Source organism: Nannospalax galili, unplaced genomic scaffold (genome assembly GCF_000622305.1).
Source record: "Nannospalax galili isolate Female #2095 unplaced genomic scaffold, S.galili_v1.0 scaffold10, whole genome shotgun sequence".
Classification (NCBI taxonomy): domain Eukaryota; kingdom Metazoa; phylum Chordata; class Mammalia; order Rodentia; family Spalacidae; genus Nannospalax; species Nannospalax galili.
Window position 1 is genome coordinate 2,272,145 of NW_008331140.1, and position 13,944 is coordinate 2,286,088.

General features: G+C 38.5%; 1 protein-coding gene across 1 annotated transcript in view; it reads right to left on the reverse strand.

Moving 5' to 3' along the window:
* LOC103725472 (synaptonemal complex protein 1-like) overlaps positions 1-13,944 on the reverse strand; it is a 65,415-nt gene that overhangs the window by 31,542 nt on the left and 19,929 nt on the right.

Here is a 13,944-nt window from a genome sequence, read left to right on the forward strand (position 1 = left end):
CCATGCACTCTTACTTTCTTATTACGAATGTGTTTTGGGGCCAGGTGCACTGAACAAGAGTCTGTTATCACAGGTACCTGGGCAGCTGAGATAGAATTATGAGTTGGGGACCAGCCTGGGTAATTTAGGAAGACCATTTCTAAAAAAATGTTTTAAAGGAAGGGCATAGCTCAGTTCTTTCATGTTCATTATCCAGCACACAATGTTTTTTTAATAAAAAGAAAGATTTTTCTCCATTTTGGAGGATGCTGAAGCGTGATGAGGTTAAGAACCTCCGTTCAATTGTCACAACTAATTCGTAGCATACAAAACCTGTACTTTAAGTCTTAAAAGATGTAGTTTGGGGTCTTTAGGGTTTTGAAGGAGGAGTGGACTTTTTAATTATTTATTACACAAAACACAGGCAATTCCCTATGGGGGTTTCATCAAATGTTGGGGGACTCTGCTGCTAAGGTTGTAGTCCTCCACGTCCAGATAGCTCTAAGGGGCTTGGCACTGTATAGAAGGACCCCCTTTCTCAGCGGGGGCCTCCTGCTCTCTGCCTGACTTACCTGGAAAGTGCCTCCATGCACGGATGCCTGACCATATTTGGAACATGACCTTTGCGTAGTTACCTGCAATAAAACTACCCCCAGGTTTTTTCTATGATAATTAGGCATTTCCCTATAGTTGGATGATAGGATCCTCTACCACATGTAAATAAAGCACACTATGAGTACCTAACAGCTGAAGCTTTGGCTGCTGCCTCCACACTATATTTTCCCTAACCCCCACTCAATAAACGGAGCTGTATCACTGAATCTGGAGCTGTATCACTGAATCTGCCTCCCTGGAATGTCTTCTTCCATCATGCTCACTGGCTGTCCTGAACCCGTTTGTTGCTTCTGCTCCCTTCGTCCTCGCAGACCAGTGGCCAACGGCCCACGAGGGAAGGGAGGAACCCACAGCTGGCACCCGAATGTGAGGCTCCTGGAACACATGGAGTTTGTGAGTACCCCCTTTCTCCAAGAGGGTAGCAACAGCTTTGCCTTAGCCATCCCACCGTTGAGGATTGGCAGTCTCTCCTCCTTTTCCTCCTTTTATTTTGGATCTGAGTCTTCGCATGGGACGGTTAAAGATGAAGGAGCAATTGAAGCTTTCTGATCAGGGCTAACCCCTGATGTTAGCCAAAGGCTCTTAGCCCTCTTAACAGACCCCAACTGTCCACCCAGGTGTAGACAAGACCCTGTATCTATACATCTTTCTAATGAAAAAAACCGGTAATGCAACAACCAGTTAATTGCTCTTAGAGCCAGTTGAGGATCTCTTAAATTTGCAGACAGGCTTGCACTGTGGACTAGGTGGAATTCCCCTGAGGTTTTCAATCCCGGGCATGTTCCACTAGGAATCGGTGTTTCACCCCCCTTTCCTTTTCTATCTTGAAAAACACCCATAGAAACATAAAATCCCCAAAGTTCTAAGGAATTTTCACACAAGCTTTGAATTAAACTTCTAAAATAACAAGCTTCCTTAATCTGTTTTGTTATCTCGCCCTCGGGGCACTCAAGCTGAAGCTAAACCAGTTAGGTGAGAATTTAAACTGACCTGCCTGTGAAAAGAAGGCACTCAAGCTCCAAGTGCCCCATAATGTAAACAAAAACAAAGGATTTAAAGCAGCGGGTGGCCATGGAGCACTTAAAGAATTTAAGGCAGCTTCCACCATAGACAAATAGAAAAAAGATTTTAAAAGCATTTTTTTCCGTAAACTTTTTTTTGGCGAAGGGGCTAACACCATGTGGAGGGACCACCCCATGTGGAGAACTTTCTCCTGTAGTCCTCCACGCCCCCACAGGGTTCCTGGTGGGAACTTAAATTGACCTGCCACGTGAGTAAAAGGAGGAGGGGGGGAATCGCTCTCTTTGCTTTACTTTTCGTTACTGCCTTTGTGAGGGTCTGGATACAGTTTGTGGGCAACTGAAGCCTCTTGGTCAGGGCAACTTCCCGATATTGGCCGAAGGCCCCCTGCCCTTTTTCTGGACCCCAACAGCCCAAGTGGGTGTAGGCAACAACCTTCACAACTATCATAAAAATCTGGTAATGCAGCAACCAGTGAAAAGTCACAAGGATGGTTGCCAGTCTCTTAAATCTGTGGCTAGCCTTGTGTCTGTCAAAACGTCTCAATCCTCTGGTGGCAAGCTGCTTCGGGAACGTTGAATGCCACTGACAACACTTCCTTTCTTTTTTATAACGGGGAATTCAGCTTCTCCCCAAAAAAACCCTCCAAATTCACTCTTGTAGAGCCCTACTTAAATCAAGAGGACTTAAGATTTCCCAAAAGAAAGGCTCAAATTTTTGGAATGAAGTATTTTAATTCGTACCCTGGATCCTGTTGGCAGACATTTCTGACCCAGAGGTCTGGACCAATGTTGCCTATCTGGCTCATAAAAAGGAAATCCAAGAAAGGCACCATTTGCCCTTTTCCTTCCTCCCTATAATAGCTGCCATCCAACAATGCTTAGGAAGCCCACCTAAGGCTGAGGAGAACTTACTAGCACCAGGGGATAATAAAGGGGAAGGTTCAGAAAATAAAAAATACCCTAAAGATTGCCCAACAGCAGATTTGACAGCCCCCCAAAAATAAAGAAAAAAATCCTGAAGATTGCCTGGTAACAGATTCAACAGCCCCCCAAAATAAAAATTGACCAAGTCAGACAAAATCCACCCACCAGCAAAAATAACCTTTACCCCCTTCTTCCCCCCACGTATCCTCATGGATTGATTTAACAGACCCAGATGTTAAAACTTAGACTTCAAAAACTTACGAAGATCCCCAGATAAATCTCCCTCCCCTTTCACCACCAGCACCACCATCTGTGGTGCCACGCCCCACAGCTGTTGAACAGCTCTGTAATCTCAGAGATAATGGGAGTTAATGTTCCCAGGATACTCAGCCACAATGGCCTCAGGACCCTTCGGCCAGCCCCACCTCCCCCAATACTATGTTCTGGAGATTTTATGTCAGGGAAACATTTCAAGGAAAAATATCAAATAATCAGAACCACAGACTGCCCCCTAGTGGGCTGTCAAAACCCCATAGAAATCATAATATACCCAAATGCTAGCAGATACAAAACTAACGAATATGTGTGCTTTCCTTTCCAACAGACAGATGATCATGCCTCAAGATAGTTGATACCTATGGGGGCTGCCGCTATTTCAATCCCTGTAGGTTGGAACTAGGATTAACTGGGGGATATCAAGGTATAACAGGACAGGAAAGACCCATCTACCTAAAGGATAATAAGTATCTCTATGGGAACCATGACTATTCCCTAATATATGCTGCAGATCCATGGGACTAATGGGAAAGTTCTACCCAGGTGCATTCTCTAGCTACCCTATAGCTGACTTTCATATCTCTCAACAGCTTGTACCTGCAGCTAAACCCATGCTAACTCATCACAATATTATTCTACAGGAAAAACAGAGGACCAGACAAGATCAACTATGTCTTGGAGCCAATACATTCAATATGTTGCTAACTTTCTTCCCTTCACCACCCACCCCAATGCTTCTTTTGTGCATCTAGCAATAGACCTTTACTGACAGCAGTACCAGTTAATACCACCCTTCTTTACCCAGAAACAAAAAAAGATTTCACCATCTCTCATCTGATGGATATTCCCTTATTCGAACAACTGGCTAACTATCCAGTTTGCATTTCCAGCAAGAATAAGCCTACTCATTACAAATGCCTCACTAACATTACTCTCTCCAGGACACCATGCGTTGCCCTTCCTCTTTTTCTATGGTGCAAATGAAAAGCCCAACACTGTGTTAACTCCTCTTTGTCCACCTTTTGTGTACCTGTAATGATTACTCCCCAGGTGTACCTATTCGAGGAAGAAGAGGCTGCCCTACTCCTTCACAGCCACCAGTGGAGAGAAATTTTCATCCCCGTGCTGGTGGGACTCGGATTCGTCTTCCCCCTGGGTGCCGGAGGCGATACGACTGCTGCTACTGTACAAACCCATCACCTGGCAGGAGACTTTCGAGACAAGCTAGACCAGGCAATGGCATCCATGACTGACAGCCTTGAGTTGCTCTAACAACAAATGAACTCTCTTGCCGGGGTTGTACTCCAAAACAGAAGAGCACTAGACTTAATAAGTGCTGAACATGGAGGGACGTGTGTAGTATTGGGAGAGGAATGCTGTTTTTTTGTAAATGAATCAAATGTTGTTGAGACCAATGTTAATGCTCTAAAAAAACTTGTAACAATCTATTTTCAAGATTTCAACTCACCGAACAATTAGGTTGGATTAGTAACCCCGTGTTTTCATGGCTCCTACCCTTTGTTAGCCCCCTGATCATGCTATGTGTCATTTTGATGCTATCTCCCTCTTTTATACAATTTCTTCACCGATAAATTAGCACCACTGCAAAAATTATTACCAAGCAGTTCATGGTCAATTATCAAACTTTGGATTATCCCAAGATAGATGAGTTGGCTCTTAAAGCTTGTGATGACACTTCTCCATTGTAAAACAAAACAGGGGGAGATGTTAGGGGATCCAGCTGCTAAGGTTGTAGTCTTCCATGTCTGGATAGCTCTAAGGGGCTCGGCGCTATATGGAAAGACTCCCTATCTCAGCGGGGGCCTCCTGCTCTCTGCCTAACTTACCTGGAAAGTTCTGCCAAGCGCGGATGCCTGATCTTATTTGGAACATGACCTTTGGCATAGTTACCTGCAATAAAACTACCCCCAGGTTTTTTCTATATGATAATTAGGCATTGCCCTATAGTCGGATGATAGGATCCCCCTACCACATGTAAATAAAGCATACTATGAGCACCTATCAGCTGAAGCTTTGGCTGCTGCCTCCACACTATATTTTCCCTAATTCCCACTGAATAAATGGAGCTGTATCACTGAATCTGGAGCTGTATCACTGAATCTGCCTCCCCAGAAAGTCTTTTTCCATCGTGCTCACTGGCTCTCCTGAACTCGTTCATCGCTTCTGCTCCCTTTGTCCTCGTGGATCGGTGGCCAACGACTCACCAGGAGAGGGAGAGCTCCACAATCAAAGATGAATATTTAGCAATGAAGTGCTAAAACTTTGTGGAGTGTTTTTGTAGATTTATTTTTAGTTGTTTTGTTGTAGTTTCTTTGTTTGCTTGTTTGTTGTGAGATGGGGTTTCAATATCTATCCTCTTGTCACCTGAAACTCATTATATATTCCAGGGTAGCCTGGAAATTACTGGGTAGCCCAGACTGGTCTTGAAATCGACACCCTACTACATGAGCCTCTTGTGTGCAGGAATAACAGGCATGTACCACAATGCCTGTCCAAAAAAAATTTATAACAACAGCAAGATATAAGTAACACATAAATGATCAAAAGTCAACAAATTACATTATGATGGTACATAAACAGAAAAAAATAGTAGAGATCTTACCGATTATGAATTTGGGTATTCATGTCATAGAAAAAGAAGAGATTAAAATAGTATATATAGCCAGGCACAATGGCACACACCTTTAATCACAGCACTCAGAAGGCCGGAACACATAGATCTCTGAGTATGAGGTCAACTTAGTCTACACAGCAAGTTCTAAACTAGTCAGGGTTACAGAGTGAGAGCTTGTCTCAAATAAAATTCTAATGACTTATTGGTATACAGAAAGAATAGTGTGCCTCTCAAGTCTCATCAGAAAAGCTTCTTCTTGCCATAGAATGCAATCAATGGAGACCCACAACTGATCAGTCAGAAAAGAACAAGAGTGTGGAATGCTAAGCCCTAAAAGAGACATCGATATCACACCTCTGTCTCCAATGCTCAGGGATCTTTGAGGAAGAGACAATGGAAAGATTCAAAGAGCCAGAGACAGTGGACAGCCACAAGGAAACTGATTTCCAGACAGCAGGACAGTTATACATGAGAACTCACAGCAATTTCTGACAGCATTCACAAGACCTGCTTAAGCTCCAGCCAGGCAATATCCTACCATGGAGAAGAAAGAGGTGGGAATGAAGTCCCACCCCTAGTTGAGAAGCTATTGGCATTTGATAGCTGCTGGTAGAGGAAGATTAAATTTCTTTAAGGTTGTGACCACTGGTAGGTCTCCCACGCTCCAGGGCGGGTTCCATACCCATGATTATTTGGGCAACACAAATTAGACTCCATGATAGAAAAAAAAGAACAAAAAGTTCAGGGGGTAAGGATATAGGGATGGATCTGAGGAAGAGTTGGGGAGAGGAGGAATATGATCAAAATATATTGTATGAACTTCTCAAGGAATTAATGAAAACATTGTAAATGAAATAAAATTTGAAAATATTTATGTAAACCATGCACATGAAAGAATATACACTATTTTCTTTCAAAATTTTGTTACTTTTATGTGTATGAGTGTAAATGTAAGTGCACCTGTGTCATGCAATGCACACAGACGTCAGAAGAGGGTGCTGGATCCTCTGCAACTTGAGTTATGGATAGTTGTTAGCTACCATGTGTGTGCTAGGAACTGAACTTAAGTCTTCTACAAGAGCAGCCAGTGCTTTTAATCACTGAACCATCTCTCCAGCCCCTTGAGCTCAACTTTTAAAAAGGATCAATGAGCCAAGCATCTGTAGCCTTTAGTCCCCGCACTCATGAGGCAGAGGCATGTAATCTCTATGAGAATGAGGTCAGCCTGTGCTGCACAGTGAGTTCCAGGGCAGCTAGGCCTATAGGGAAACCTGACTCAAAATACAAAGAACAACAACAAAAAAAGATCATATAGATGACTTAAATAAGCAGATAAATGAAGGAAATCAATTCAAGACCTAGACAAAAAAGCCACCAAAATCGATGAAGAAGTCAGTAACTTGAAAGAAAAAATTAAACAAAAGGAAGAAAAATTAAACAAGAAAAATGAGAGGTAGAAAGTCAACCAAACAGAAATTCTGGAAAATGAGTCAACCAAATAAAAAATAAAATGGAAAGAATCATCAACAGATAAATATAAGAAGAAGGATGGAATAAGGAATTTGGGGGATGGAGAACAAAGTTGAGACACTAATATATACAGATACATATAAAGAAAAATTTAATGAATATGAACAAAACTTCTAAAACCTTGGAGATAACACTAAGAATCAAGATCAAACTAAGAGTCCATAGGCTACAAGAAACAGCCAAGATATAGTCTACATGCTTAGATAATTTATTCAGTGAAATTACAGCACAGAATTTCCCAAATCTAGAGAAAGAACAAGACATCCAAACAGAAGAAACATTTAGACATGACCAGAGAGGAAGCCCTCCAGGAACATACTAGTCAAGACAGAACTGTATCAGACTTTTTGTCAGCTATTGTAAAAGCAAGGAAAACATGGAATGATATATTTTAAGCCCTGAAATTAAATAACTACCAACTAATATTGATATACCTAAAAAAGCTGTCTTTTAAAATTGAAATGAAGAAATAATAATATTTCAATAAAGGCACAAATTAAGGCAATTCATGACAACCAAACAAACACTATTGAAAATTCTTTTACTTTAAATTTATTATTGTTATTTTATGTGCATATCTTTTCCCTACATGTGTCGTGTCATGCCCACAGAGGTCAGAAGAGGGCATTGGATACCCTGGAACTGGAGTTACAGACAGTTGGCTGCCATTGTGGGTGCTGGGAATCAAACCCGGATCTTCTGCAAGAGCAGTCAGTACTTTTATCTGCTGGGTCATCTCGTCAACACCCAGAAAATTCTTTTTAAAAGAATACTGTACACAACAAAAAAGTAAAGACACTCTCATCCCCAAGAAGACAGGAATGTCTATATTTCATAAAAGACAGATGAAAAGAGGTGAGCAGGGAAGGAAAAAGTCATGCATAACATAGAAGCCCTTGAAACACTTGTTACAAGGGAAGGAAAGAAGAATCAATAATTCAACCAAACAGAAAAACCAACAAAATTCACAGAATCATGGCAAACCCACCTCAATAACTTTAAATGCAAATGTCCTAAAGTCAGCAGTTAAAAGATACATACAATGGATGTAGTGGTGCATACCTTTAATCCAAGCACTCAAGAGGCAGAGGCAAATAGATTTCTGTGAGTTCAAGGCCAGTCTGATCTACATATCAGACTGATTAGGCTTAAACACACACACACACACACACACACACACACACACACACACACACACACAATTACACACACACACCTAGCAAAGGTAATGAGAATTAAAAGCTGGGAATCAACCAACCAATCAAATGAAAGGTATGACAAACTGGTAAAACAATTCCCATATCTGATAAAAAGTAGACTTCAAACTAAAACTAGTTAGAAGAATTTATTAGTATGAATAATAAAGCCATCAAGAAAATGTAACAATTGTAAATATTTACGCATTATTGGAATTCTGAAGTTCATAAAACAAATGATAAATAATCAATTGTCCCAATATAATAATAATAATAGACTTTAATAAACAGGTCTCCCAGGTCCAGCAAGATGGTTCAGCAGGTAAAAGGTACTTGCCTTGCCACCAAGCCTAATGACCTGAGTTAAAGCCCAGAGACCCACATGGTGAATGGAGAGAACCAACAGCCACAAGTTATCTTCTATCGCCACATACAGATGAAGGCACACTCGCACACATACACACGTGCACACACCAAACATAATAAGTAAACAAATCTTAATTTTTTAAAATTTAAGCATATCTCCAAAACTAAAATTCAGGAAAGAAACATCAAATCAAAATTACACATCAAATGGATTTTATTGATATCTACAAAATATGTCACCAGACATAGAGAAAATGAACATTATTTTCAGCAGTTCATGGAACCTTCTCTACACTTAATCACATTAGAATACATAAAGTACGATTTACTACAAAAAAATTAAATAAGTCCTTGTATTATTATATAGTAGAACAAAACTAGAAATCAACAGTAGGAGAAACTTCAAAAACTACACAAAAGCTTAAGAGCCTGATAATAAACTTTTGAGTGAATAATGGAAAATTTGAGAAATCAAGAAAAGAAAAACTTTCAAATTTCTAAAATCAAATGAAAACAAGAGCACAGCATACCACAGTCTCTGAGTTATGACCAAGGCAGTCTTAGAAGGTAAGTTTATAGTTTTATGTGCTTACAATTTTTAAAAATATCAGAGATTTGTAATAACCTAATGATGCAACTCATGATTCTAGAAAAAAAAAGGAACCCAAACTCAAATGCAGAAGGTAGCAAGAAAGAAAAAGATTAGGGAAGGAAGTAATAAAATAGAGACTATAAGAATGATATACAATATCAAAGTGCTGGCTCATTGAAATGACTAACAATATTAACAAACTCCTAACCAAACTAACCAAGAGAAAAGAAACTCAAATTAATGAAATTAAAGATGAAAAGGAAGATGTTACAATAGATTCCAATAAAATCCAGATCATTAGCACATACACTGAAAATTTACAGTCCAAAAAGCTGAAAGAGCTAGAATGGATGGATCCATAAATCCACATGACCTGATAAATTAAACTCAGAATACACAAACAATTTAAACAGATCCATAACAATGAGATTTAAGCAGTAATTAAAAGCCTACTCACAAAGAAAAGGCCAGATATAGTCACTTTTAACTTATTCCAAAATTTTACGAAAACTTTAATGTCAATACTTCTCAAACATTTACACACAACATAGAGAAAAGGAAGACAGGCTTCATTTTTAAAAGTGAGCATTATTCTGACACAAAAAACAGATACGTGTGTAATTTTAAAAAACTACAGCCAAATCTTCCTGATGAACACAGATGCAAAATTTCCTTAAAGTAAGGAAATACATACCTGTACAGACATAAGAAGCACACGAAAGATCAAATAGACAGGAGCAGAACAGAAACTTCCCCACAGCATGTGGTAATAAAAACACTAATTGTACAGGAAAAAAAAAAGAGAATACTGAAAGCTGCAAGAGAAAAGCAACAAGTTACATATAATGGAAAACCCATCAAATTTACAGCTGACTTTTCATTGCAAACTATAAAAGACAGAAGAGCCCAGAGCCAAGTATTCCCAGTTCTAAATGACCATAGATGCCAATCCAGAATACTTTACCCAGCAAAACTATATATCACAGTTGATGGGGAAAGAAAAATCTTCTGTAACTTGAATAGGCTGAAAGAATTCACATCCACAAAACTAGACCTACAGGGAATACACAATGCAATACAAAGGACTGAAGAAACAACCATATCCAAGAAGCTACAGAAAGAAAGCAAATGAAGGTATAATTATGGAAACACCAAAGAGGATCAAGAACACAAGCAGAAATTAATATTACAGTAATCAATACACAATTTTCAATAACAATTTGATATGTCAATGCCCTCAACTACCTAGTCAAGACAGACTAGTTGAATGGATTATGAAACCAAATCCATCTTTTTCTTGTCTCCAAGAAACACATCTCTCCTTGAAGGGTAAGCACTATCTTAGGGTGAAATATTCCAAGCAAATGGCACTAAGAAATAAGCAGGTGTTTTAATTCTAATATCTGACAAAACAGACTGCAAATTGGAATTAATAGGAAGAGATAAAGGTCACTTCATTCTAACCAAAGGAACAATTGACCACAAAGACATTAAAGTCATTGACTAACATGTATGCACCAAACTCTGATGCATCCAATTTCATAAAAAGAGTACTACAGTACCTCAAGACATAGATTAACCCCAATTAAGGTATAGTATGTGATTTCAATACCCCACTATCTCCAATAGACAGATCATCTGGACAAAGAATAAACAGAGAGACATCTGAATTAAACAATAGCATACATCAAATGGACCTAAAAGACATCTACCAAATATTTCACCCAAGCACCAAAGAACAGATATTCTTCTCAGAAGTCCATGGAAGATGGGCTCTAAAATTGACCACATGCTAGGGCACAAAACAAACCTCAACAAATACAAAAATTGAAATAATTCGATGTAGTTTATCAGAATGCAACACAATAAAGCTTAAAATCGACAGCAAAAGAAGCTCTGGTCACTACACAAACTAATGGAGACTAAACAACATACTCCTGAATGATGAATGGGTCAAAGAAGAAATCAAGAAGAAGTAAAAGTATTCCTGGAACTAAATGACAATGATAACACAACACAACAAAATCTCTGGAACACATTAAAAGCAGCCAAGAGGGTAGTTTATAGCTCTAAATGCCTTTTTTCTGTTTAAAAAATCAGAAAGCAGGGGCTGGAGAGGTGGCTCAGTGGTTAAGAGCACTGGCTGCTCCTGTAGAGAACCCAGTTTCGATTCCCAGCACCCACATGGCAGCTAACAACCATCCCAACTCCAGTTCCAGGGGTTCAACACCATCTGACCTCCGCAGGTACTGCAAGACATGGGTGCACTTATATATATGCAGGCAGTATACTAATATACATAAAATATTTTTTAATAAGAAAGAGCATAAATAAATGACTTAATAGTACAACTCAAGAATCTAGAAAGGCAAGAACAAACTAAACCTAAACCTAGCAGATAGGAAGAAATAACAAAAATCAGAGTGGAACTTAATGAAATAGAAACAAAGAATCAATGAATCTTAAGAGCTAGTTCTTTGAAAAGATAAACAAGATCGATAGACCCTTAGGCCCAGTTAACTAAAAGAAAGGTAGAGCAAATCCAAATCAACAAAATCAGAGACTACAGGGAAAACATCACAACAGACACCAAAAAGATACAGAATATTTTAAAGGAATATGTTAAAAACCTATACTCTATTAAATTTGAAAATCTGAAAGACATGGACAAATTTCTAAATTTATGGAAACCAACAAAGATGAGCTAAGAAGAGATCAACAGTTTAAACAGACTCACAACAAATAAGGAAATTGAAAGAGTAATACAAAGCCTCCCAATTAAAAAAAATGTCTAGGTCCAGATGGATTCACAGAAGTCTTTCACCAGACCTTCAAAGATATACAACCAATACAGCTTAAATTATTCAAAAAGATAAAACAGAGAGAAAACTTCCAAACTCCTCCTACGACACTAGTATTACTCTAATATCAAAACCAGAAGGCACACAATAAAAGAAAACTGTAGACTCATATCCCAATGAACATAGATGCAAAAATTCTCAAAAATGTACTCTCAAATCACATACAAACACACATCAAAAAGATCATTCACCATGATCAAATAGGTTTTATTCCAGAGACGCAGGGATACTTCAATATAAATAAGTCAATAAAAATAATAAATCACTTAAATGAAGTTGGGCTTTATTCCACAGATGCAGGGATGTAAGTCAATAAATGCAGTCATTTAAATGAACTTAGACAAAAATCACATGATCATCTCAAGATACACAGAAAAAGTCTTTGACAAAATCTAACAGGCAATTATGATAAAAGTCCTAAAGGGAACTGGACTATATGGAACATAACTTATTATAATTAAGGCTATATACAGCAAGCCCACAGCCAACATCATTCTAAATGAAGAAAAACTTAAAGCATTCCCGTTAAAAACAGGAACCAGATAAGGCTGTCCACTATCCTCACGCCTTTTAATAAGTACATGAAACTAGGTAGAGCAGCAAGATGAAAGAAGGAAATTAAAGGGGCTCTAATTAGAAAAGAAGAGGTCAAAGTATCCTTATTCACCAATGATATGACAGTATACATAAGACACCCTACCGGGCGTCATGGTACACACCTTTAATCCCAGCACTGGGGAGGCAGAGGCAAGCAGCGGATCTCTGTGAGTTCAAGATCAGACTGGTCTGCATAGTGTGTTCCAGGACATCTGTGGATACAGGGAGACCCTATCCCATAAAGACCAAAACAAAACAAAACAAAACAAAAAACCATGTGATTAAATATATAACAACTAGAAAGTCAAAATATGGGGCTAGAGAGATCGCTCGAGGTTAAGAGCACGGGTTGCTCTTGCAGAGGACTCGGATTCAGTTCCCAGCACTCACAGTGACTAACAATCATCCTTAACTCTAGTTCCATGGGATCTGAAGCCCTCTTCTGGCTTCCATGGACATTACACAACGCAAGTGCACTTCCATAATATGCAGGTAAAACACTTATACACATACAATAAAAATAAATGTAAAAAAGGAACACCAAAATATGTTTGGGAAAAAAGCACATTTTTAAATATACGAATATTCAAAGAATATCTCATAGGAAATAAGAAAATATCTTTAAGCAATAATTGAAATAATATATGTGAAAATTGTAAGATAGGCTAATTCAGTTTTTAGTATATTTGTAAATTTACTTGCATGTGTTAGAGTGAGGATGAAATTATCTGAGAGTGGTGGCACCTGCCTTTAATCTCAGCACTCAGGAGGCATAGGCACATAGATCTGTTAATCTGAAGCCAGCCTGATCTACACAGTGAGTTCAAGACCAGCCTTTTCTACAAAGTGAGTTCAAAGCCAGCCAGGGTTACACAGCAAGTTTCTGTCTCAAAAAAGGAAAGAAAGAAAGAAAGAAAGAAAGAAAGAAAGAAAGAAAGAAAGAAAGAAAGAAAGAAAGAAAGAAAGAAAAAGAGAGGGAAAGAAAGAGAAAAAGAAAGAAGGAAAGAAAGGAAGGAAGGAAAAGAAAGAAAGAAAGAGAAAATAAAATTAATAAGCTAAACATTCACCTGCAACAGTTAAAATATAAACCAAGTAGAGAATAATGATACTATTACAACTTAAATGAAACGGAAATTAACATATGATTATAAAACTAAAACATAGAAAAGATTAATAAACTAACTCCAGAATATACAGAAAACCTATGCGGTCTCAGCCATCAGAGGGATAAAATCTAAAAATTGCCTTCCAAAAGTTAATAAACAGAAAAAATGTAAGATTAGATTATTTTACCACTGAATTCCTGAATTCTAGCAGTCCAGAAAGAATCTAAATAATATTTTAAAGCTTG